This window comes from Stomoxys calcitrans, chromosome 2 (assembly GCF_963082655.1).
Source record: "Stomoxys calcitrans chromosome 2, idStoCalc2.1, whole genome shotgun sequence".
NCBI lineage: Eukaryota > Metazoa > Arthropoda > Insecta > Diptera > Muscidae > Stomoxys > Stomoxys calcitrans.
Window position 1 is genome coordinate 123,179,065 of NC_081553.1, and position 23,171 is coordinate 123,202,235.

A 23,171-nucleotide genomic window follows, 5' to 3' on the forward strand; every position below is an offset into this window, starting at 1 on the left:
TTGTGGAGGCATTGGGCCATACATAGATAGAAGACCAGCACAGATATAGCCGCATTGAAGCTATGACAGTGTTGCACTCGTATGTGCATTCCATTCCAGCATGCATGCATGCCTGCCACCCGACCACTGGGCCTTTCCACCTGCCTTCTCTATCGCCCTCCCTGCAGCTTGTGCTGCAAGTTTGTATTATTAGCACAGAAGTTTTCTTGGTTTGGTTGTTTAAGACATGTCAATAAAATGGTTAAAACTCGTCTTGGTTACCATGGCTAGGACGTTATGGCATGGGGTATGGTCTAAGACACTGAGACAGCGAACAGCATTTAACCGCCATAGATTGCTCAACAGCTTGGTTGGTGGTGATGCGTCTGTAGCTGCTGCCATGGAATCACCTTTTGTGGCGGTTTCGGTTTTCGTTACTTCTAGGGGGTTCTGGGACCAGAATCTTTTCTCCTACTACCACCAACTTTTGCCGCCACATAACATACCAGGTAATGCTTGATGCTTGGCTAGCCATTGGCTTGAAATGCAGCTTTTTTGTTTGGCTGCTTGTTTTCTAGCCAGCCTAGGATTTTAGTCAACCAAAGAATAAAATCCGGTTATTTATTTTCTTAGTTTGGCCTGCTTGCCATGTCGTGCTTGGGCTATTTTTAATCATCACAATTGTTGAGTTAAGGATTTGCTTTGAAATAAAATTACTAAATTTAATGAAAATGATAAAAGGTAAATAGAAAAAAAAACCAAAGCCATAATTTAAAAAAGTTTAAAATAAGCATACAAATGTGCATAGAGAGTTGTATTTTACTTACAAAATGTAAAAGTTAATTCAGATGGATTGAAAAAAAGATTGGTTTTTTTGTCAATGTGGTTACGTTTTATACAACGGAGGACATGTTGAGGCTTTTGATGAAAACGCATTTTCCACAGGATACGAAGGGAGTCACGGAGACACCGAAATCTTGGAATAATGAGGTTGATCGAAGGCTTATCATGACGGAAGCCTTGAGGAGCTTCAAACCATTTAAGTCTCCCGGACCTGATGGAATTTTTCCGGCGTTACTACAGGAGGCCGATTATCTGGCGCCCCATCTGTCCAATATTGTCACAGCGTGCCTTGGACTTGCATATACTCCGAAAACCTGGCAGGAGACAAGGTTGGTATTTATACCCAAGCGCGGCAAGGCAAGTTATGCGACACCAATGGCCTTCAGAGCTATAAGCCTTACGTCCTTTCTACTCAAAACCATGGAAGGTATTGTGAATACCATGATAAATAGTGGGACATCCAGCGAACTGCTTTAATACAAATAGTATGTCTATGTCAAGAGAAGGTCGGTGGAGACTACCCTTCACAAGGTTGTGCATAAAATAGAAAAATCCTTCCATGCCAAGGTACACATTGGCGGTTTGATATGAAATTGAGGGGGCGTTTAACAATGTGCGGACTGACACATTGATCCAATCCTTAGACCAGTACCGGGTCCTTAGAGACTGGGTAAACCATATGCTAAGGAACAAGTGGATAAATTGCGGGTCTCATGACATAAATATAAGGAAGAAAGTGGCACAGGGCACGCCACAGGGTGCATTTTATCACCACTCCTTTGGGTGACCAACATAAATGACCAGCTTTGCAAAAGGGCCGAAAATGACTTGCATATGGCATATCGCTGGGCTAGATCCAGGGGTCTCAATGTTACCCTAGAGAAGACTGAAATATGCCTGTTCACGAGGAAGACGAAGGTGGGCCGATGAGGCGCCTCACGTTTCCGCTTGAAATTTTGCACAAATATTTCTTATTAGTGTAGGTTGGGATTGTAAATGACCCATATCGGTCCATGTTTTGATATAGCTGCCATATAAACCGACCTCGAATCTTAACTTCTTGAACCTCTAGAGGTCCCAATTCTTAGCCGATTTGGCAAACATTTTGCACGAGGTGTTTTATTATGATTTCCAACAATTGTGCTAAGTATGGTTGAAATTGGCCAATAACCTGATATAACTCTCATATAAAGCGATCTGGGGCCTTGATTTCTTAAACCTCTAAAGGATGCATTTCCTATTTTGATTTGGCTGAAATTTTGCATAACGTGTTTCGTTATGACTTTCAACACCTGTGGTAATTATGGTTCAAATTGGTCTATAACCTTATATAGCTGTCATATAACCCGATCTTGAATCTTCACTTCTTGAGCCACTAGGAGACGTAATTCTTATCTGATTTGGTTGAAATTGAGCACGACAAATATAATGGTGTGATTGCATTATATTTGGCCAGAAAATCACAACCGGCTACGGTTGGCGATTTAAAACACCTGAAAGTGAACAAAATGTTTGTATATCGCACCATAAATCGTTATAATGATCTGTTAGTGTTGTCAAACGCCATGGTGGTGGTACAAAGACACCTGAAATGGTTCGGCAAGTGAAAGCTCGATTTCAACGAAATCCATGCTGTAGTGGCAATCAAATGGCTAAAAATCTGAAAATATGCGAGAATGTGAGCCTCAGGTGATGGTATGGACAGCTGTAAGCGCCGTTAGCCACACTCCAATTGTCTTATCGAGCCTGTAGTAAATACCACTAATTATTGAGAAAACATTTTGGAATCTGCTTTGGAGTCATGGGCACCCAAATATTTCGGTCGTAGACTATGGAAGTACCAACAAGACTCGGCACCGTTACATGTGTTTGTTTTTTTTTTTTCATAGATATAAGGCAATCCTCAAATTGTTCTATATAATGAAAACTATACAAAAAATCCTCAACTTTTTATTATTGCCGTACCATTTTCGTTGACAACACTCACATTTCAACTAACCTGAATACCATCCTGAATACCATCACCAATATTGTGACACATGCAGGTTAGTTAGCTCAAAGCTTAAACCAGTACCAGAGCAAATGAACCCAGTCAAAAAAAAGGTGTGCCATAGCAAATATTTTGAAATTTTTCTGTTAACAATTCTGACATTTTATCATTAAGATAAACACAACACTATTTCTCTTGTCAAGTATTGATCCAAACGATTTTAGATGGGCGAAAAAAATAACAAAGATTCAGTTTCGCAACAAGCTTTCATGTTAAATGCAGTTCAAACAGATAGACATAACAAAGTTAAAAAAAAAACTCAAGATAAATATTGTGGTGATTGTCGTAGAGATGTTTTTTGAACATTTTTGAAAATAAAAATAAATACCGGTACTAAATAAACAACGTTCATTCACTCACCTAAATTTGTGACCACATTGGCACAGAGTGTTCGAATTGGAGTGACCAAATAAAATGAAGTCGATGGGAAAAAGGTAGAAAAGTTTTGAATACTAAAAAATGTTAATCAACCATCAGTAATAGATTTTAAAATTTCCCAAATATATGTTGGTAGGTTGGTTTTGGTGATGGCGTTAAAACCAATATGGCTTCTTGGCAAAATTTCAGAATCCATTCACTTTTGCTGGATTGCCTTGTCGTGACTATTCTTCTGAGTCGATCAAAAAACGATTTGCAAGCAACACTAATGTAATCTGCCTGTATTTTGGTCTATTTTCTTACAATGGTATTTTTCAACGCTTCCTTACGGGTATATTTTTTAGTCCTTGCTCTCTAAACTGGCCTAAATAGAAAAGTCCATCGGATGGGCATCTAGCGAATTGAACCGCCACTGCGTGGATGTAATGAAGAGCTGAACAACCGAAATGTTTGCAAGCCCACGGCTTCAAAACAGTTTTCAAAATGTTTTTCCTATAAAAAGTCGACAGGCTCGATGAAAACGATTGGAGAGCGGCCATCGGCGGTCAAAGCTGCCCATACTTGAGATGGAATCTTACTTTGGGTGGCGGCGGCAGACTCAAATTCTCCCACGTGTGTTCCGTTAAGATAACACGATATTTTTGGGAGTTTACTAATTGCTCAATTGAGATTTTTTTCTCGTCAGTGAATGCAATGTTGGAAAATCACCACGTTCGTGCAAACACTTCTGCAAAATTAAAAAGATTTATTATGATATATCTATTAGTTTTTACACCTTACAATTTGTATACCCTACACCACCACTGTTGTCAAATTATAACTTTATGCATTTGTTTGCAACACTTAGAAGGAAACGAGGTAGACCCATTGACAAGTCTACCGATCGTCTTAGAATCACTTCCTGATTCAATTTAGCTATGTCCATCTGTCCGTCCGACTCTCTGTCTTTCTGTTTATCCATGTATTCTTTTGATCAGGATATAGGTCGCATTTGTTGTCCGATTGTCATCAAATTGTTCTTCTATCTCTTTTGGTCCAAGGACGAAAGCTGTTGATTTTGGATCAGATTTATGTATAACTCGCATATATATCTTTCATCCGAAATGACCTTTGAAGGCCGTAGTTGCCAAAACTATGGATATATCTTTCGCAACGTCTCAATACGTGTGGGGTGTTGGGAGGCCTTAACCTACTCACTGTTTCAAATTTCAGCGAAATCTGGTAATAAATAAAGCTTTTATGGGCTTCAGACCCTTTATCGGGAGATCGATCTATATGGCAGTTATATCTTAATATAGTCCGATCTGAACCATACTTAGGTCAGATGTCGGGAGGCTTAAAATAATCCACTGTTTTAAATTTCAGCGAAATTGGGCAATAAATAAAGCTTTTATGGGCTTCAGACCCTATATCGGCAGATCGGTCTATATGATATCTACGTCTAAATAAAGTCCGACCTGAACCATATTTGGGTCAGATGTCGGGAGGTCTTAAACTACTCACTGTTTAAAATTCCAGCAAAATCGGATGAAAAAAGAAGTTTTTATTGGCATTTGACACTTTATCAGAAAATCGGTCTATATAGCAGCTATATCCAAATATGGTCCGATGTGGCCCGTTCAAGAACTTAACCAGCGTGCATCAAAAAGACGTATCTGTGCCAAAATTCAGCTCAATATCTCAATTTTTGAAGCCTGTAGAGTGGTTACAACAGACGGATAGACGGACAGACGGACATACGCACGGACATTGTTAAATCGTGTTAGAATTTTACGACGATCCGAAATATATATACTTTGTAGAGTCGAAAATTGATATTACGATGTGTTGCAAACGGAATGGCTAAATGAATATACCCCCTATCCTACGGTGGTGGGTATAAAAAGGCATATATTTTGACTTAATTTTGTTCATCTCGTTGAGTTCTTTCGATACAAGAAAGAAATCATTATATTTGGTCTTGGACGTCAAAAATTAAAAGTCCTATAAAGTAAACGATGGTAAATATGGTCAATTTTGATACCCTGTATTTCAACTCTGTGCCACTGCAGGGTATAACAGGTAACATATCCCTGGCAATTGTTTCAAATTTCATCAAAATCGGAGCACATTTGTGGGTTTTATCGCATTTTGGCCACATTTTCCCATTTCGGTCTATAGTTCCGTCGTTCGGACTCGGCTATAAAAAGAAGGTCCTTTATCGGACAGCACTCATTGATTTTGATTTCCCCAGTCCCATAATGGAATTTTTATGGGAAAATTTGCATTTTGCACTCTCAAAGATGGCGGTTTTTTGGGTGCGACGGAACATTAACACATGACCCAAACCTTAGTGTTAGATTCGTACTCTACTCCCAAAAACACTTAACAACATGTCCGTTAAGAGATTTTGTGAAGGTGGTCGGCCGCTTGACACTTGACCCGAATGTCAATTTGTACTTGACTCTCAAATACATTTCATTTGAATCCCAAATTTTCCTGATCGGACTGTGGACCGTTAGAAGGGTTTTGGGATGGGGCGTTCCCCTTTTTGGAATAGTATACATAAATACCTACAAAATTCGAATCACTTATAAGGGTTTAACGTTCTCAATAAGACGATTTCGATATCTGACAAGCTCAAATACTTAGGTGTGATCTTACACAGGAAACTGAATTGGAAGTGTCACACTCATACCATCGCGTTATAAATGACGATAGGAAACCTGGAAGGGAAGAGGTTTCCGATCGGATCGGAGATGAACCTTGATGTCGAGTACGAGGCACTGCTGCCATTCGCACAGTCTTGGATTGACGGAACCCTTGTATTGCCATCTGGAAGATCATGTTACATGGATGGATCAAAGCTAGAGGACAGAGTGGGCCTGGGGGTCTACATTGAGAGCCCAGAAACTGAGATCTGTTTTAGACTACCTGACCATAATACGGTCCTACAGGCGGAGATCCAGGCGATCACGGAATGCGTGAAGTGGTGTGGTGCTAACGCGAGGACGTGGCGTGTGAACGTCTTTACCGACTGTAAAATTGCCATAAGGGCAATAACAACCCGGACGGTAATGTCACGAAAAGTCTTGTAGTGTAAGAAGGAGATTAACGTCTTCTCTGAGGATGGCAAAATCTGTATCGTTTGGGTGACGGGCCATAACGGAGTAAGGCGGAATGAAAGAGCAGACTATTTGGCGGTGAAGGCCAGAGGACTGCCGTCAATAAAATTGGTTAACCCGAAGCCTTTCGGGTCGACGCAGTCCTAGTTAAGGAAATGGGCGACGGGTGCGCATGCAACATTGTGGAAGAGCGAAACGGTCGGTAGGTCCGCGAAAATTCTATGGGGGTATCCAGATCGTGAGAATACGAGGCTATTACCGAAGGGAAGTAAGAAGAAGGTCAGTATAGCTATTGGTATCATAACGGGACTCATAGGACATCGTGCCCATTTATGTAAAATCGGTGCGACAAGTGATAGCTTGTGTAGGGCATGCGGGGAAGATGATGAGACGTTGGAGCTTTTTGTTATTGCCCGGCTTTCGTGACTAACAGATACCAGCACTTAGGCGGGGACACAACACCAGACATGAACCAACTTAGGGGAGTGGTATTGAAAACAATTAAGAATTTTGTTAGTAGCCTGGATTTCTTAGCTTTCTTTTTCAAGGTCACTTTATAGTTTTTAGAGCGCACAACAAGCCGATTATTGGCTTAGGTGTATGTCCATAGTGGCATGGGGCGGATTAATATCTGCACCCTCTTTTCAACCTAACCTAACAATTCAACTGCCTTCGACACATATAGTTTTTGAACATCCTATACAATGTGTAAAAATTTCAAGAAAATTTGCAAAGCCGTTTTTGAATCTATACGGAGCAAACAATCACAATTTGACTTCTTTGTAAAGGGTGTATTTTTTCGACGTGTGGCTTCCAAGAAGAAAAAAAAACGCATGAATGTTATTGCCAGGAATTTAGATTTATGACAAAGCTAAGAGTTTTTCATTACGTTTTAAATATGATTTTGGTCAAGAGGTTCCTTGATTCTTGCCGGAATTTTTTCCACCCAAATGGCCTAATTTTGGAACGCATGTATAAGTCGCACAATAAGTCGATTCATGAAAATTCATTGAAAAAACACCCTTTATAAGAAGAGAATAAAAATATATCTACTTTAAAATAAATTGATTTGATTTTAAACAAAGTCAACATCCTAGCGATTCCTCTCTATGTGTTATATGAGTTAGTGTCATAAATTTGGAATTTTAAATACAAATCACATGTAGGTGGCGCCTTTCACATGTCACTCATTACAAGGCACTACTCTTTCAAATCCCACAAACAGACAAAATCTCAAAATTAACTTCAATCATCTTGAAACATTTAAGATTGAAAGATAATTTTGTATAGTGATGGGTAATTGAAAACTTTCTTTTATTATCAAAAAAATAAAAACAAAAAAGTAAAATCAGCAAATCTAGCACAAATACATCACATCACTTAACTCAGCAACAACATTTTTGTGGAAAACACTCCCAAAAATACTTGGCTCCAAAAATTCATTTAATTTTTCTTACATTTTCAAATATGGGTAAATAAGGCCATGCAACTCATCTTTGGCACAAGAATGATCAGAAAAAAGAGCGCCAAACGTGATTTACCAACAGACATTCAAGACATCATCCAAGTTCTTGGTGATCACCATTGACAGCCAGTCAACCAGCCAGCCAACCAGGCAGTCGGTCAGCCAGCCACCACCATCAACATTGACGTTGTATAATAAGCTCCAAAATATAAAACCGGCTTATAAACAAACGTGATTCTTTATTTTGTAAATACTAAAACACTAACCATGAAGAAGAAGGTTTGAGTGAATGATGACGATGGCTGGTACAGCATTTGATGACGATGAAGATGTTGGCCCCTGATAAAGGCAACAGTAATGATGGTGAGCCAAGCATCACAGACTGAGGTGGAAATAAAGAAGTGTGATACTTAAAAATGCAAGGAAATTATTGCTTTCTTTTCAACAGAAGCAGATAAACTAAATCTCCAAAGAAAGATACATTTGTTAGCGGTGGAGAAAACAAAAAAAAACCTGCAAAATATTCCTAAAAAAAACACAAATTATAAACACTTGCAGAGTAGAGGTGTAGTAATTTCTTAGGTAATACTAAGGATTTATTTAGCTTTAACGTTGCTTTTATTTTCAAAGTGGAAACCAGCTAATTGGTTCAAAAGTCTATAAAAGTGTAAATAAGTAAAACCGTGTCAAGTTCGGTTGGGCCAAATCTTATTTACCATCATATTTAACAAAGTTAATGGCAACTCAAAACAAGAAATACATCCCTCTTGGGGATCGGTTTATATGGGACGAATATCAGATTAAGAACTGTCTCAGACTACACTTGGTCCGAGGCTCAAGATGGCTCAAAATTTTCATCGGTGGTTATCCCCTAACTAATTCTGGCTACATTTGTAAGATATCCTGCCATGTTAAATCTTCTCTGCCAAGTGATGTCGGCACTCCGTTTGGACTTGGCATAAAAAAGCTTAAACTTAAATCATACTGCACTCATTGATTTGAGAGAAGTATCCCCTGTTCCTTAATGGCATGTTCATGAGAAATTTTAGTAGTAGTAGTTAAAAGTTCAACATTTTCTTAACAGGGTCTAATTGGAGATTGGCGAATACTATGTTTTTAACACATTTAACTCCGAACATTCTCCCATCCCTAAGCATTCAATCGCTCAGCTCTTTGAAATAGTCAAATTTAATATTAAACCTTGCATTATTTAATGCTTTTGTAGCAGCCGAGAGTTGCACCAAGAAAATTATATTTTCAAGGCATACGCTCTACTCATTCATCTACATCACTATCGTTTCAATCGATGACACCTTTCCCTTTCAATATTTGCTAGCAACATAAAGCAAAACATTTATCGTACTAACTTTTTTCTTATCAAAAATGATTATGATATATTCGCTTTACTTGTACAAAGTTAATACCCTTAAGAATTTTTAACTAAATGGGAGTAAAAATCATGAACAAACGTCAATTATGTAATTAACTCATATTTAGGATAAGCACTTTTTCTAAATGCAAGTAATGATTTCTGCAAAAGCCATGAGGACGTCGAGGTGGGTTTGGTTACGTTGGATTGAAAAGAGGGATGGACTTACACCTAAGTCAGAAATCGACTAAAAGTAACCTCGAAAAACCTCGCCCACGTTCTTAACTTGGACTGCGTCGACTCGCAAGGCTTTGAATTAATCAAATTTACTAACGGTAGGGCGTCACAGGTTAATTGTCCGCTCTTTCATTCTCCCTTACTCCACAATGGCCCAGCAACTAAACAATGTGGATCGTGCCATCTTCAAAGAACGCCAGTTTACTAGAGCTGGCAAAATATCGATGGTATTTTCGATACTAAGGATTTTTTGGGCTTTATATCGATTGAGATTTCTTTTATCGGTTCTATCGACAAAATTTAAAAATTGGAAAAAACAAGTAAAGTTGGGCAAAACCGAACTTTTAACACCTTAATCCTAATGGTTAAGTAGTCAAAATTGAAATTTGTTTAAATTTGAACAAGATGAAAACTATAATTTGAAGAAAAAGAAGCTGTTTCTACTACAAATAGAAAAACAAAATCCCTTTTTTTAATTGAAGTTAGGCAGAAAATTTTATTTTGCCTTGTAATAGCATTTGACTGGTTTCCTGGATCACGATTTCGTTGGGTACCACACCAATCTCATCAGTAGGATCAAGTCAAAAAAATGTCTTCTAGGTTTAAACTAGGCTCTTAATAGTGTATCGCTTTCGTAGCGCAGCAGAAATAACAATACCCCACCTCATACATTTCTACGAAATGAAGACATCCAACTATTACAACAAAACATATTTGTGCACCTGCTCCTCTGAACAACCGTACATACTAATAGGACGAAAATCTGGTATGGTTAGGTTTTCCTGCTTTTAAAATGAAAATTACCTTCGCGTTCCTCCATCCCCCAAGTATATACGACATGATACAAGCAGAGTATAGCTCCCTTATCCAAAGTGCCAGTCTATCGGACACAGCTTGTAATTCAACCGGTGATTCATCATCAGGGCCTGGCGTCATAAAGGAGTCAAGACTTTTTATCACCCAAAGGATTTTTGACTCAGACTCAATTCTCCCAATAACCTCCATCGAATATATACCAGTGAGAAAACGTGGTGCGACAAATTGGTCCAGCATCGTTTTCCTCATGAACAGGCAGATTTCAGTTCAGTCCAGATTTCAGTCTAGTACGGTCGTATGTCATCTCCAAGACCCTTTCGTGTTTCCAGCACAGCTGAAAAGTAGTATTACATCGTCGGCATAGCAGACAGGTTTAAATTCCTCCCCAGTCACCATCCATAATAGGTTTTTTGATGGTGGTCACCGAAAGGAGTGCAGTCGGAAAGTTTAGCCTCCACGAGATAACGCCGATAGTGGGTTGAGGCTAATAGATTTCACCGCGGAAAAAACATGGAAGTTGGCAACACCAGATTTCAACATAAAAATATTCACAAAGCCACATAGCTGTCCCCCGATCAAAACAAGATGAACCAAATTGATCACATTGTGATAGATGGAAGGCATTCATCCAGCGTGTTAGATGTACGATCAATCCGTGGATCATTACCTTGTTGCAGCAAAGGTTTGCACCCGTTTTAACATGACGAGGAAAGTACGAGCTGCAAACATAACGATGGCAACGGCATACTCCACTCGACTGATCCAACTGCTTAATGAAAGCACCCCTTGTTCCAATGATATAAAGGCGCAGTGGCAACCCATTACCCACTCCATGGAAAATGCCGTGAAATTCGTACTTGGCTGCCGGAAGCCTCCCACAAGAAACCCATTGTACGACCAAGAGTGTCAAGATGCTACTGAAGCCAAGAATACGGCATACAGAGCAACCCTGCAATTAGTGGCAACATGCCAGATGAAGCAGAGGTAGCAATTCAGCAGAAAGAAAAAGGAAATGGAAAGACGTTAGTGTGAGCGAATTCAGAAGTACAGGAGTCAGAATGAAGTCCGAAAATTCTATCAAAGAATTAAACATCAAACAGATGGATTTGATGCAGGCACATCCTCCTGCAGAGACAAAGAAGGAAATCTGGTTACAGACATAGATAGCATGCTAAGGATATGGAAGGAACATTTTACCCAACAGCTAGTGTACGACGATGGCGTCGAAGAGGATATCGCAGAACCAATCCCTGGTGATAATGTAGAATGTTTACCTCCTATTCAGAATGAGATCCAAGATGCAGTCATCCGACTGAAGAACAACAAGGCCGCAGGAGCCGACAGGTTACCCTCTGAACTATTTTAAACCGGAGGCGACACGCTGATAAGGAATATGGATCAGCTTGTTTGCGCAATCTGGCTAGAAGAACGCATATCCGATGATTGAAATCTCAGCATACTATGTCCCATACACAAGAAAGGAGACAAGACGGAATGTGCCAACTACAGAGCAATAAGCCTCCTTCCCATCGCATACAAGATACTCTCGAGCGTACTGTGTGAAAGATTAAAAACCAAAATCATTGGGCCCTATCAATGCGGCTTTATACCTGGTAAATCCACCCTGGACCAGATATTCACACTGCGCCAAATTCTGGAAAAGTCCCGAGAAGGACAAATCAACACCTGACATATTTTTGTTGGCTACAATGCCGCTTTCGATACCCCTATTCCATGTCTGAGTTTGGTATCCCTGCAAAATTAATAAGACTCTGCAGGATGACACTTGCTGATACGAGTTCCTCAGTAAGAATAGGAAAGAATCTCTCGGAACCATTTAATACCAAACGAGTTTTCAGACAAGGAGGCAGCCCATCGTGTGATCTCTTTAATATGCTGCTGGAAAAGACTATACGAGATGCAGATGTGAATAGATGTGGTACACTAATCACAAGAGAACACATGCTACTCGCCTATGCCGACGACATCGACATTATAGGTCGGTCACCGAAAGTAGTAACTGCAGCCTTTGATAAAATCAAACGGAAAGCAGTGAAAATGGATCTGGCATTAAATGGAGATAAGACGAAATAGAGGGTTTCAACTCCCAAAAACGCCTTGTATTACAACCGATCAGATAAAGAGAATGAAGGAAGCTGGGAACCACAACTTTGAGATGGTCAGCAACTTTATCTACCTCGGCACCGCTTAACCGAAACGTATGACACAAGTTTTGGAATAAAGCGAAGAATAATGATGCACCATTGATATGTGAGAAGTTTGCCCCTGTTTCTTAGTGGAATGTTCATGGGCAAAAATTTGCAATTTGCAATGGTGGCATCTGTTTGCCATCACTACTTTGAATTAAGTAAGCAGTTTAGAAACAAGGACACCACTCGACAGACGAAGATTATATTATCCAAGACACTCATACTACCCGTGCTGTTATATGGTTCTGAGGCAGGGGTACTTGTGAAAGCAGACGAGGCAGTGCTTGGAGTGTTTGAGTGAAAGAGTTTTCGTAAAATATATGGACCAGTTTGTGTTAATGGAGAATATAGGCGTCGTATGAACTACAAGCTGTATGAGCTGTATGTTAAGATTTGATTCTTGAAAAGTTACTTAAAGTTCTTATTTAATTTTTATTTACAAATATACCGTTTTGCTGTAGAACAGTGTACAATATAACTGCTTATCAAGTAATTGCTAATTTTGATTTTTGTTTGATTTATCTGTTCTTAGCGGTCTTCTTTTTACAGTGTTTAGGCTACGCTTTTGTTTGTAGACAGATTTTGATGACAGTTAATTTTTTCTTTTGTCATTGAAATTTTAAAATTTGTTTATGTTTGCTTCGTTCTATGGGCTTGTATGTTATGACAAATACTGCCGGTAGTTGATCACCAGAAAGATGTGAATAAAAGCCCATTCTTTGTTAGATGGAAAAGAAAAAGCTTCAAACCTTTTCAGAAGAAAAGAATCTTCAAAATGAAAAAGAACAAAACTTGAATTCGAAAATTGCGTCATATTCAGAAATTAACATAAATGAATAGTTCTGAGCGAAAATTAATAATGTCAATGTTGAAATTAATTCTCGGATAACCTAAATTTTACATAACGCATTGAATAAGCATTTTTGTTCTCAGGAAATTTGCTTTCGTAAACGATTCATATAAGCCAGAAATGAGGTTTAGTCACCTGCAAAACCAAATTTCTGAAAAAGTTGAATCGCACTGATTCAACGCATAAAACGTCTCAGTTAACTGTCTCAACATATATATGTGTATAATTAGCTCATTTTGTAATAACTCATGGCTTATAATGAAAAAAAAAACTTTTATTAATAAATCATGAATTTCAATAAAAAATGAAACACAACAGAAGAGTTTAAAGCGAAATGCTTGTAAACAGTTAAAATATACCCTGAGGAAATGGCAAGATTTCGTAATTAATAAAAATCTTAAAAAAGTACTGAAGATACAAATTCTAAACGGAGACTAACTAACCTAAGGTTAAGGCAGATAGTTTATCCAATCAAAAAGTCAAGTATTAAACAAAAAAGAGAAGAACTTCGCCTAGGGATGTGGAAAACACATGACGAGTGTAGAAAGAGGCACATGAGAGATCTAAAGCAACTTAACTTCATAAAACGTTCATCAGCAATTTCTTTTGAAAGGTTACCTGCAGGTATTGATGAAATGATCATTCCATCTACATTATGGACTTTTAGCACCTATCCCAACCATGTGTGTGGGTTAGTGTTATGGCCTAGCACTACAACAAATGTTTTTCCAATCGCCTTTTCCAGTCTATTCTTACATTGTCCAATAAATAAAACACATTTTGTATTTTATTTTGTTTTTAAAAACCATGTGAACGGTTGATAACCTTTTAAGGGTTGGTTGGTGGTTCCATTTACCATTGGCGAGCCAAACAGAAAATAAGCAGGTAGTTAGTTTTTATTGAATTTGTTTGCCATCGAACAGGTAGATAACGAAACAAAGCGGTAAACTAGAGTAAATATTGTTTAAAGTCAATAAGAATATTTTTCTTTTATTAAAAGGAAACCAAACGAAACAAGTGACCCACTATTTTTCTTTGTGAATTTGACTTTTGACAGCTGCAATATTTTTCGAAGTTAAGAGTTCTCAAATAGAGATATAATTAATTATGCATTTTAAATGTCAAGTTTAAATATTTCAATATTAATATATAAAACAATCTTATATATAAAATTCAATTTGTGTATGTTTGTTCCGTATATACTCAAAAACGGCTGAACCGATTTCCTTCAAATTTTCACAGATTGTGTAGGTTGGTCTGGCAGGAAACATAGACTATATAATTTTTTGATATCGGGACCCTCCCCCTTACCCCAAAAATAAAAGTGGACCAATCGGGACAGTATGGGATTCAAATGAAAGCTATTCAGCAGAGCACGAATTTCATAATAAAAGTTGTGTCCAAGTATCTGAGGGGCCGCCCCAGTCCCAAAACCCCATAAAATAGGATTATTTGACGATCATGATAATATGGGACTCAAATGAAAGGTATTCGGGAGTAGATTACAAATATGGTCAGGAAGTAGGAACAGGCTTCATAATTTATTGATAACGGAAGGGGGTGGACCTCCACCGTTACACCAAAACACAACACAAAATCAAAAGTGGACCGATAAGGGCAATACGGGTATCAAATGAAAAGGATGCGGAGTAGATAACGAATCTGGCATACAAATCATGATAATATGGGACTCAAATGAAAGGTGTTCGGGAGTAGATTACGAATATGGTCTGGAAGTAGGAATAGGCTTTATAATTTATTGATAACGGAAGGGGGCGGACCTCCACCGTTACACCAAAACACAACCCAAAATCAAAAGTGGACCGATAAGGACAATATGGGTATGAAGTGAAAAGTATGCGGAGTAGATAACGAATCTGGCATACAAATTCATGTCGAAGTATAAGGAGGTCACCCCACCCCCACAAAAACGCCCAAAATTGGGCACATTAGCCAGTCACAGATGTATGGAATTAGGTTTGTTTGTTCCGTATAGACTGAAAAACGGCAGAACCGCATATTGTGTAGGTTGGTCTGGAAGGAAGGTCCATTGTGCCGCCCCAACCCCAAAACTCGCCCAAACAGACATATTGGACATTCATTTCAATATGGGGCTCAAATGAAAGGTATTCGGGAGTAGATTTCGAATCTGGCATAGAAAATCAGATCGAAGTATAGGGGCTCACGGGAATAACACCGCTTTGTCCGATGTTTTCGCCAGGATTCGAAAGCGCTCAGCGTCATAGGCTACAAAGGCACGAATTCGATATCTGCATTAAGGGCGAAGTGTCCGCACGCTAAAAAGATATTAGAGAGTTAAAGAAGGCGCAGCGGAGCGGGCCCGGTTCGGATAATAAAGTTATAAAAACGATACTGATGAAAAGAAGAGAAAGAGAGAGAGAGAAAAAAACCTTGTCTTCTTCATATTGTTTGAGCAACAAATGATATTTAGACACTTCTTTTGATGAAAGCCACCGTGGCGCAGAAATAAGCATGGCCGCCTATGAGTTCAAATCCCGGCCTGGGTTCAAATCCCGGCGTAAACATCAGAACAATTTTAAATGGTGGCTTGTTTGTTATGACAAATGCTGCCAATAGTTGGCTACAAGAAAAATGTGAATAAAAGCCCATTTTTTGTTAGATTGAATAGAAAAAGCTTCAAACCTTGTCAGAAGAAAATAACCTTCAAAATGTTAATGAATAAAACTTAAATAAGAAAATTGCGTCATATTCAGAAATTAATTTCTTGTACATCTAGAATCCGCATTTTTGCCCACTGAAATGTGATATGGCTTCTTAACCCCCAGAAACCAATCCCGCTAATATTTTCTTAGTCAATTCCCCCAAAACCACATATTTTATAAACTATTCAACAAATATAGCGATAGCATCGATAGTTAGAAGAAAAATATCGAAATTATCGCATAGAGAGAAAATCAATAGTTTTCCTGCTCTTCTCTTTACGTGGTGTCAGGACCAAATTGAAGCTTCTAGGGGTCGTAGAAGACTAAACGAGAAATCGGTTTATATGTGAGCTATATCAGGTTATAGACCGAATTGGTCTTGGTACAGTAGCTTGAATTCATAACAAAACACCCCGTGCGAAATTTCAGCCAAATCGAATAACAATTACGGCTTCCAGAGGCGCAATATATCAAATTGGGATATCGGTCTATATCGGTCTATGGTCCTGAGGCTCAAGAAGTCATATCAGAAGATCGCAGCTATATTCAATTTGGAGATATATGCAAATCGGAACCGATATGGCCCATTTGCAAACCCCAACGACCTACATCAATAGGAAGTATCTGTGTGCAAAACTTCAAGCAGGTATCTTCATTCGTTCAGACGCATGGACGGACATGGCTAGATCAACTTAGAATTTCGAGACGATCAAGAACATATATACACTACGTGGTCCCAGATCAGTATTTCGAGGTATTACAAACGGAATGGCTAGATTTGTATACCCCCATGCCAGTATGATTGCGCTGGAGAAATGGCTTTCTCCAACGGGAATGGACCAAAATACAGACCAATTATCTTTTAAGGAAATCAAATAATAAAATCTTAGTAAGAATTCGTTTATTCTCATCTACAATCGACTTTTTAACCAAGAGTTGTAAAGAAAAAAATCAAAGTCGCTGTTCTATAAATTCAGAAAATTTTTTTACCAATACAACTTTTCCAACGCTAGGAGTTAGGTTAGGAGTATGTTATTAATTATTCCTCACTTTTTTCACTTTTAAATTTTTTACAGAGCAGATAAACAAGCCAACTGCTGCGTTTGTCAATTTTTATCTACTTTACCGCATTTTAGATTTATTTTCCCTTTTTATACCCTACACCACTACTGTGATACAGGGTATTATAACACAGTGAATTTGTTTGTAACACCCAGAAGGAAGAGAGATAGACCCATTGATAAGCATACCGATCGATTCCAAATCACTTTCTGATTTGATTTAGCGATGTCCGTCTCGTCTGTCTGTCCATGTTAATTTGTGTACAAAGTACAGGTCGCAGTTTTCATCCGATCGTCTTAAAATTTGGTACAGGCATAATTTTTGGCCTAGAGGAAAAGCCTACTGAAATTGGAACAAATCGGTTCAGATTTACATATAGCTCCCATATAGATGTTCGTTCGATTTGCAGTAATAATGCAATAAAATTTGATAACCGATTCTCATGAATTTTGGCGGAAAGGATTTTCTCTTGACTCTCGACATTTCTGATGAATTTCATGGAAATCGGTTTAGATTTAGATATAACTCCCATATATATGTTTGTCCAATTTTGAGAAATATTGCAATAAAGTGCTCAATTTTTAATTTATGAGTTTCATAAAAATCGGTTCAGAATTAAATATAGCTGTCATATATGTATATCGCCCGATTTTCACTTCTAGAGCCACTGCAAGCGCATTTACTGACCAATCTTGAAAAACTTTGTACAGATATAACTCCCATCTATATGTTTGTCCGATTTTGAGAAATATTGCAATAAATTGCTCAGTTGTTAATTTGTGAATTTCATAAAAATCGGTTCAGATTTAGATATAGCTGTCATATATGTATATCGCCCGATTTTCACTTCTAGAGCCACTGTAAGCGCAGTTACTGACCAATCTTGAAAAACTTTGTACAACGCTTTTCTCGTCAACTACCACAATACTTGAGAAGTTTGTTCCAGATATAGCTCCAATGTATATTTTTGTCCGATTTTAATAAATATTGCAGTAAAGTTCTCATTTGTTAACCGATTCTCTCGAAATTTGGCAGGAGGGATTTTCTTATGATTCTCGACATTAGTGGTGAATTAGTTCAGATTTAGATATACCTATCATATATGTACACCGACCGAGTTTCACTCCAAAATCCACTGCAAGCGCTTTTATTAACCAATCTTGCCAAAATTTTATTCAATGCTTTCCATGACGGTTACCACAGTATCTGCTCTACATCGGTTTAGATTTAGTATAGCTCCAATATATATGTTCGTCAGATTTTGGGTAATTGGCAATAATGTTGTCATTTGTCAACCATGGTTATTACAGTTTGAACATATTTGCTCGAAATTTGATACGTATTGTTTAATAAACCATCTGAAAACATCCGCCGAATACCATCAAAATTGCTTCAAAATTGGATATAGCTATAGCTCCCACACTGTACTTATAGGGTAGGTGTTGGATATTATACAGTCGGCACCGCCCGACTTTTGCCCTTCCTTACTGGTTTTATCTTTTACTAGCTATTGTTACAGCGCTTTTCTAACAAATTATTAATACCACCGGCATAACTTACCTTAAAAGAAAGTTAGAATCTTAAAATGACGGATGACCAAGAGATGATTTGGGCTGTGTATGACTCCTTATGCGTTGTGATGGTAGCGAATCCAGAAGATACATTTATAATTTAATCCTTTTTTTTAATTTCAAGAAGATGTAAAAACTAATCCATCGGATAACAAATACACTTGCACACACAATCGCAAAAGGTAAGCGAATAAATTTTATTCTCAAAAATAAAAAAAACCAACTCGACACGTACGTAACGTTACGATTTATTGATTCGTGACACTAAGCTTTACGTTTTGTGGTTAGCTTTTGTGGGTAATAATTAACTAGCGGGGCACGTCAGCTCCATTGATGATTATGATCGTGATGATGATTCAGTGAAACTTAAAACTTTTTTACTTGTAAATATCTCTTATTTTTTTTTTGGCTTCGATTTGATGCGATTCGATACTTTTATAGTTGCCGTGACAATTCTTGGTTAAAATCTTATTCCACTTTTTTCCCTTATTATTTTTGTTTCATTCTTTCTTCTCTTCATTCATTCTGGGATCATTTTATTCACCTTTGTTTTGTTTTCTTCCACTTTCGTATTATTTTCGAAAATCGGTTTATTCAGACAATAAGCGCGGCAACTAGAAGAACAACCAACAACAACAACTTATTGGACTGGACTTGGCCGTTTGTGTTGTGTTGCGTTGACCAGGTTGTTTGTATGCTGCTGGCTACGAATGCTGTTGCCTCGTGAGTTGTAAACTTGTTTAGATACAACACCACAATAGCATGGACCAACATGGGCTAATGGACAGACAGCCAACCAGCATCAGCAACTCTTGGTCGTCATCGTATGTGGTGCTTCAATCCTCCATATGGGAATTTCAATGATTGATGAAATTTTGTGAGCAGATTTCACTGAAACCTCTTAAAAAGCTACATTCAATTTTGATTTAAAATATTTTTTGTTTCACATTTCTTTTAGAAAATTGCACTTTATCTTTCTTCTCTTGGCTGAATTTGGAGCGAGAATTCGTTTGCCCTTTTTTGTATTTAAAACACTGCAAAGGCACTTGTAGTTGCTTGTAGTGTTTCTTGTAAAACTTCTACTTTTTACCAATAGATTTTCGTTAACTGTGTTATTTTTATTCCTTTGTTTTTGTTTTTATTGCACTTTTTTGTTGTTATGTATTTGTATTTTGACTTTGCGACTTTGTTTCTCAGCTCCTGATCATATATTCTTCTCCTGCTCTCTTTCACTTCTCGACTTCTACTACTCAAATACCAGTTAGTGCGCGTTGTGGAAGAATGTACGCGGCGATACGGAACACTTTTTTCGTTTTTGTTGTTAAATCTGATTTGTAACTGATTTTATTTTCATTTGTTTTGCTTTAATCTTCTATGGAGAAGGAATTGAATGGTGAAAACACACAAGAAGATTTGATTTTACGTCTTCGATGCGTCTGTCTGTCGGTGCTGTTATCCATTACACCACGTTTTCAAGCCAAACTCATTGCTTGCTTTTTGTTGTTGTTATAACATCAAACTAAACCCAGACCCATCCGCTACACGAAGAGAAAAACATGCGGCAGCGACAGCGTCGTTTGAAAAACTGAAACTTGTTTTGCTGCGACACCAACAGCATACACGAGGTAGAGTGAGTTTACGGCCAGCGTCGGTGGTGGCAGCAACGCAACAGCATCGATATGAAAAATTTTAGTAAATTAAGGCCTCCATATAACGGGGCTTATAAAAGGCCTAGGGAATGCACAAACATAAATATATAGTTTAAAGTTTGTATAGGGTATTTCAATAAGAGCGCTACAAAAGTTTTTTTTATAATAAAAAACGGTTTTGGATATCAATGAAATTCTTTATTTCTGTGAAAGTACATTTGATGCCATTATATGGAACTCGATTTCTTCTGCATGGCCACCACGGGCTCGCTTACAGAAGTTCAGAAGTTTATCAACATAAATCGTCCGATATTCGTACGAAGATCATCAATCGTCGCTGGATTTTTGACATAGACCCAAGATATATTCATTTACAGGTAGCAGCAATTGCCCAACGACAAAATATTAAGTGCACCATCTGCCAAAACCGGCGAATAGTGCAACTCTGATTTTGTGTATGGAACTAGTTCGCGCCATTTCTTGTTGTTTGTGTGTGTATGGTTCTTAGCTATAATACACACACAACCAAAACTCTGATTTTGTGTCATGCGTAGGCCCATGACATAATTACCAGGTAGTGTACCGTAAACAGCTGAGTAAAATTATATCTGAAGAAGTGCACTTTATGTCAAAGTGTTTTGGTTATATGTGTGTATTATAGTTAAGAACCATACACACACAAACAACAAGAAATGGCGCGAACTAGTTCCATAAACAAAATCAGAGTTGCACTAATCACTGTTGTTGTTGTTGGGCAGCTGCCACTATCTGTAAATGAATATATCTTGCCTAGACCATAGACTTGACGTAGCCCCACAGAAAATAATCTAATGGCGTCAAATTGCACGACCGAGGCAGCCAATCGACTGGACCATTTCGTGAGATAACACGTTCTCCAAACTGGGCTTCCAATAATTTGATTGTGTCTTTCGCTGTGGGGCTTGTGGCTCCATCCTGTTGGAACCAAATGGCCTCCAAGTCCATGTTATCCAATTGGAACCAAATATTTTGTGTTATCATTGAACGGTAGCGATTCCTATTCACAGTAACGTGCCGGTCTTGATCATCATGGAAGAAATACGGCCCATTGACGCCACCGGCCCATAAACCGCACTAAACCGCAATTTTTTCGGGATGAAAAGATGATTCATGGAGTACACGTGGATTGCTGTCTGACCAATAACGCATATTTTGCTTATTGATGAAGGCGTTCAGTCAGAAATGAGCCCCATCGTGGCGCACAAAAGCAAAAAAAATTCAACTATATTTGAAAAAAATTTTAAATTTTTTAACCTTAAAAACAATGAAAAAAGCATTTCCTTCATACAGTGACCATACAAAGTACTAAATGTGGTTAGTATATAGAAGACTTTTGTGAACAAGATTTTTTAGTTTTTTTTTCTATTTATCCTTAGAAATAATAAAATAAAGTATTTTTTAATTTAATTTTTTTTTGTTGCATAGTTCGACTCTTTTTGCGTCTCAATAAAAATATTTTTACAAAAATGTTCAAAGGTTTACAAAAAATCTAATACATTTGAAGAATACAGAAAAACGAATACTTATGTGAGTCATTATAGGTATAAATATATTATTTTCGCCATTTTAATAGCAGATATGTGATTTTGTTTAATAGCAGATATTTGATTTTGCCTGCTGTTATTTCAAATTTTTCAAAATTTACCAATTGGAGAAATTAGAAAGAATTATGCGCTATATACTTTTGAAATCAAAAGACAAGATAGTTATAATATAAAAGTTTTTAAAGAATTTGTGGCATTTTTAGGCTACAGTCATTTTTTTACTATCTGAAACAGCAAAGTATATGTTCTGCTTTAGCAAAAAATGGCTGTCATTTTCAGTAAACATTCTTTTGTTTCAGCAAACTTTTTGCTATTTCTACTGACTAATTTCCCTGAGTGTATACCACTATATATATATACCTACTATCAACAACATTGTATCCGTTTATTACAATCACGATTGCTTTTTAACGAATAAAGCCATTCTTTTGAAATCCTGCATAAATACTTCTTTTGGCAAAGTACTCTTATGTCCTCCAAAACCCAAATCAAACAAGCCCCAGATAGATCTATAAGTAGAAATGGGATTCCATGTAAACCCATCTCCGGATTCGACTAGAATTTGACATGTGAGTACACATACGATATCCAATATGCACACCAAACAAGATTGCTTTATAAGCCGATCCTCCGATTGGTGATTCTAGAAACCTTAACTTATATTCAATTGGACTGAACATTTGTACATGAAGTACATCTGGATATGACTCTCAAAACACACATTAAATACAGTCGAGATGGGTCCACAGGATTAAAAAAAATACCTTAATAATAGGAATATATCTTACTAGTTATTTTCTTTGGCTTTCCGTTAAGTTTATTACATTTAACCATTTTAGTAGGCCCCGTTCAAAAAGGCCTACCCTACACTGCACATTGTGTAGTATTGTTGTCGCGGCGACGGCGACTACCACCACCACTACCACCATGTATCATGCATTGGTCGGTGTTTTTAGTTAGTGTCAGTAGTGTATCTGCCGGCATGTCTGTCTGTCCATTTGACTGTCTGACTGACAAACGAAGGAGCTAGCTGGTGGTTGTATATATGCCCTCTTTGTTTGTTTGTCTGTATGTATTTTGTCGCTAGGTACATTGGTTTATTTGCCTGTGCCTCTGCCGGTTCCATTTGTTTTCGTATTTCCAATCAACATTTCAATGAAAGCCTGCTAAGCGGGCTGTGTGTTACACACACTCTCAAAAGTACGTTTCAATTACACGTTACTGGATTTCTCTTCGATGATGTTGCTGTCTTCTTGACGTTTCTGCCGTGCAGTGTAGCTGTTTCAACGAGTTTATTTGTTGCTCAAAAATCCAAATGTTG

At 37.8% G+C, this 23,171-nt stretch overlaps 1 protein-coding gene across 1 annotated transcript in view; it reads right to left on the minus strand.

Annotated features, from left to right (window-relative positions):
- LOC106082286 (uncharacterized) overlaps positions 1-20,189 on the minus strand; it is a 453,600-nt gene extending 433,411 nt beyond the window's left edge. The window contains exon 1 of the mRNA XM_059363388.1: positions 18,608-20,189. The gene's annotated coding sequence lies outside the window, so the exon portion shown is untranslated. The remainder of the gene's footprint in view (positions 1-18,607) is intronic.
- Between the last annotated feature and the right edge of the window lie 2,982 nt (positions 20,190-23,171).